Source organism: Octopus sinensis, linkage group LG2 (genome assembly GCF_006345805.1).
Source record: "Octopus sinensis linkage group LG2, ASM634580v1, whole genome shotgun sequence".
Classification (NCBI taxonomy): Eukaryota; Metazoa; Mollusca; class Cephalopoda; order Octopoda; family Octopodidae; genus Octopus; species Octopus sinensis.
In genome coordinates, this window is record NC_042998.1 from 24,181,217 (window position 1) to 24,185,993 (window position 4,777).

Genomic DNA, 4,777 nt, shown 5'->3' on the forward strand with positions numbered 1-4,777 from the left:
AATCCCAAAATGCTAGTGACCTCTCGACCAATCTTTTCTCTCCTTTCATATTGGGTGGTTGAATAAGTGGCTTCCTTCTTGCTGCTCTGCCAATAATAGCCAAGTTTGTGATGATACTGGACAGCTGTTCTGGGACTGACATCAACTTGTTTTGCTATGTCAGGGGCCATGCAGCAAGAATTATTCTCCACACTTCTCCTAACAAAGCAAAGAGTCCTGTCAGAGGGTCCTGGTTGACTGGGCAAGGTGACATGAGTTCTTTCCTCTCTCAGGTGAATTGCACAATCACTCTATTAACTGTAGAAAGCAGGATCCCAAGGTTTTCTGTAATTTTACATTAAGTCCACCTTCAGATTGACATGCAATATGACCTCTTTGAAATTAGGGTAGTTCCAAGGCTTTTTTTTGTACATGGCATAATTAAATGGTCACATACAGAACCTGAAATATAAAAATATCAATTAATAAAAAAAATATAAATTTTTTCATGTTAAAATAAACATAAAAAGATGTTTTATGGGGTGTCTATTTACTTCTGTCATGTGTGTGTATACATACATACATCCATACATATATACATACATACATACATACATATGTATATACAAACATATATATATACCATGATCACCGTGACCGACCAGGCCATCAGATGTTGTTACACATCGCTGGTCACAATGCGCTTCGCATTGTTTTAGCCTTCAAATGACGCCACCCCGCTGGCTAAGCGAGCAGGCCAACAGAAGAAAGAGTGAGAGAAAGTTGTGGTGAAAGAGTACAGCGGGATCACCACCATCCTTGCCGGAGCCTCGTGGAGCTTTAGGCGTTTTCGCTCAATAAACACTCACAACGCCCGGTCTGGCAATCGAAACCGCGATCCTACGACTGCGAGTCCGCTGCCCTAACCACTGGGCCATTGCGCCTCCATATATATATATATATGTATGTATGCTTACATGCATGCGTATTTGTATGTATGTACATATGTATGTGTGTGTGTATATATGTATATATATATATATATATATATATATATATATATATATAAACTAATAGATAGATACAATGTTTTTTCATCTTTATTTTATGTCTTACATATTTGTAAGTTTGGGATGGTTTTTCTCCAACACAATGTCTTTCCATTTGTTCCACTCATCCATCATCTTTGCAACTGTTCCCTTTGTTTTTCTTTGTCCAAATGTTCCGTCCCACTTGGATCTCAAAGCACATCTTTATTCAACTGTCATCCTCTATATTCATCACTTACCAATACCCGCTCAATCTTCTCTATGTTGTTATTCAGAACAGACTGTTACCCCAACAATGTCATGCCTTACACTGACACATTGCTTTGCAAACTGCAACGCATCTTCCCTCTGATTCTTTTGCCACCAAACACTGACAAACCCCTTACTTTCAGTTTCACTTTGAACTACATATACCGGTTGCCTAGCTTCTCTTTTAGCAGCCTGCTATTACTTCATACTCCCTCCTTTCTTCCAGTGTTTCCATGCCAGTCTCTGTTGTTCATCCTGCGGCGAGCTGGTAGAAACGTTAGCACGCCGGGCGAAATGCGTAGCCATATTTCGTCTGCGTTACGTTGTGAGTTCAAATTCTGCCGAGGTCGACTTTGCCTTTCATCCTTTCGGGGTCGAAAAATTAAGTACCAGTTATGCACTGGGGTCTATGTAATCGACATCATACCTATGTCTGTCCTTGTTTGTCCCCTCTGTGTTTAGCCCCTTGTGGGTAATAAAGAAATATGTTGTTCATCCTGCTCTGTGAATCATCACCATCTTATTCAGAACATCTCTCTGCTACCACATTTGTGGTCATTTAGAATTGTGATTAGATAATACAAACGGTTGCCATAGAAAAATATATAAACAGTTAAAAAACATGTTTAGGTGTAGGAGTGGGCAAGTGTCTTCCGCTATAGCCTCGGGCCGACCAAAGCCTTGTGAGTGGATTTGGTAGATGGAAACTGTAAGAAGCCCGTCATATATATGTATATATATATTTCTTTACTACCCACAAGGGGCTAAACATAGAGGGGACAAACAAGGACAGACGAAGGGATTGAGTCGATTATATCGCCTCCAGTGCGAAACTGGTACTTTATTTATCGACCCCGAAAGGATGAAAGGCAAAGTTGACTGTGGCGGAATTTGAACTCAGAACGTAATGACAGACGAAATACCGCTAAGCATTTCGCCTGGCACGCTAACGTGTCTGCCAGCTCGCCACCTTGTATATATGTATATATATATATATGTATGTGTATGTGTGTGTCTGTATATGTTTGTGTGTCTATGTTTGTCCCCCCAACATTGCTTGACAACTGATGCTGGTGTCTTTACGTCCCCGTAACTTAGCAGTTCGGCAAAAGAACCTGATAGAATAAGTACTAGGCTTACAAAGAATATGTCCTGGGGTCGATTTGCTCAACTAAAAGTGGTGCTCCAGCATGGTCACATTCAAATGGCTGAAACAAGTAAAAGAGTAAAAGAGAGAGTATGAACCTTCTTTGTTACCCCATGTAATAGGAGGATGTTCAGATATTCTAGAGTCCTATATTGGTTAGAAAGTATCTTCTAAGCAGAGCTCAGGGAAATGTGATTACTCATTACAAATAATAATAATAATAATAATAATAATAATAATTATAATCCTTTCTACTATAGGCACAAGGCCTGAAATTTGAGGGGAGTGGGCCAAATGATTAGATTGATCTCAGTATGCAACTGGTACTTAATTTATCGACCTTGAAAGGATGAAAGACAAAGTCGACCTCAGCAGAATTTGAACTCAGAATGTAAAGACGGACGAAAGAGCAAATTGCAGAAGGTCCTTGATATGCTTATGGAAAACTACTTCCAGGTTCGATTCTAGAAGTGGCAAGAATGCTGGGACCGGTATATTGCTGTGCAAGGTGACTATTTTGAAGGAGATTTTTTTTTATTCTTTTATTCTTTTACTTGTTTTAGTCATTTGACTGCGGCCTTACTGGAGCACCACCTTTTAGTCAAGCAAATCAACCCCAGGACTTATTCTTTGTAAGCTTATTCTATCGGTCTCTTTTCACTGAACTGCTAGGTTACTGGGATGTACACACACCAGCATCGGATGACAAGCAATGTTGGGGGGGGGGGGACAAACAAAGACACACAAACACACACACACACACAAATATATATATATACATACATACGATGGGCTTCTTCCAGTTACCATCTACCAAATTCACTCGCAAGGCTTTGGCCGGCCCAAGGCTATAGTAGAAGACACTTGCCCAAGGTGTCATGCAATGGGACTGAACCCAGAACCGTGTTGTTGGTAAGCAAGCTACTTACCACACAGCCACTCCTGCAACTAGAATAGAAAGACATTTACAGCACCTAAGTTTCCCAAGCTGTCACCCATCTAAGTACTAACCAGGCTCGATGTTGCTTAACTCCGGTGATTGGACGAGAACCGGTGTTCTCAAAGTGATATGGCCATAAACAGGATTAATGCTAAAACAGGTAAATTAATTATTTTTTGATACCACCTTGTATGCTCTAACTTCATTTATGTAGACTATGCAAAACACACCACTGATGAGATATACCATTTGATCGCTTTACAAAATTGTATTTAAATTACGACGATGTTTACAAAGATGACTGCATTTGTGAGGAGACATGGACTGATTTTATAATTTTAGAATTTGTGTTTTTCTTTGATTTATATCTTCTTTAGTGATTATATAAATTCATTTAAGTTTTTTATGGAATTATAAAGAAAATATTAACGTCTCAGTGTGTTTTATTATATTGTTAATCCAATCTTCTGGTTACGTAACTATATTTTGCCCCCCCCCCCCGCGAACATATTTTGTAATACCTTTGTATACATTCTTTTCCAATTGGATGAATGAATGGTCTCTGCTGTCAATAGAAAAAAATTCTTATGTTTATTTTTAAATAAACCACCATAAGGACCACCACCACTACCATCACCACCACCACCATCGTTGTCATTGTCCTCCTCCTCCTCATCATCATCAGCATCATCATTTAGGCTGCAAGCTGGTAGAATTGTTAACATGACTGATAGACTGCTTAGCAACATTTCTTCCATCTTTATGTTCTGAGTTCAAATTCCACCCAGGTCAACTTTGCCTTTCATCCTTTCAGGGTTGATAAGATACGCATCAGTTTAACACTGGGATTGATGTAACTGACTTAATCCCTCCCTCTAAATTGCTGGCCTTGCGCCAAAATTTGAAATTATTATTATTGTTATTATTAAGGTAGCAGCATTTTGCTCGTTGCTCCGTTTTGAGTTCAAATTCTGCCAAGGTCAACTTCGCCTTTCATTCTTTAGGGGGTCGATAAATTAAGTACCAGTGAAATACTGGGTTCAAAGTAATTGACTTGTCCCTTGCCACAAAATTTCAGCCCTTAGCCAAAGGCTCTTACTTAAGGTTTCATACCATGGGACTGAACCTGGAACCATGTGTCTGAGAAGCAAACTTCTTCCTATGCAGCCTGAATATGTGTACGTCGCTCGAATTATTCTGGACACTGAATGTGTATTTCAATGTTTAAAACATTTTAGCACTTACCATGTTTCTACTGATAAACTGATTAATCATTTAACCAGGGATTCAATATTTAAAGATAATAACATTTTGTGAAGAATAACTTCCTTATGGTAGCCTATTAATCCTACATTGATTCCTTTTCACCAGGTTTAAGGGCAATTTATCTCAGGGAAAGATTTATCTGATCTC

At 39.1% G+C, this 4,777-nt stretch overlaps 1 pseudogene; it reads right to left on the bottom strand.

The window, feature by feature from the left end:
* Window positions 1–3,386: 3,386 nt before the first annotated feature.
* Window positions 3,387–3,505, bottom strand: LOC115208890 (annotated as a pseudogene).
* Window positions 3,506–4,777: the final 1,272 nt, after the last annotated feature.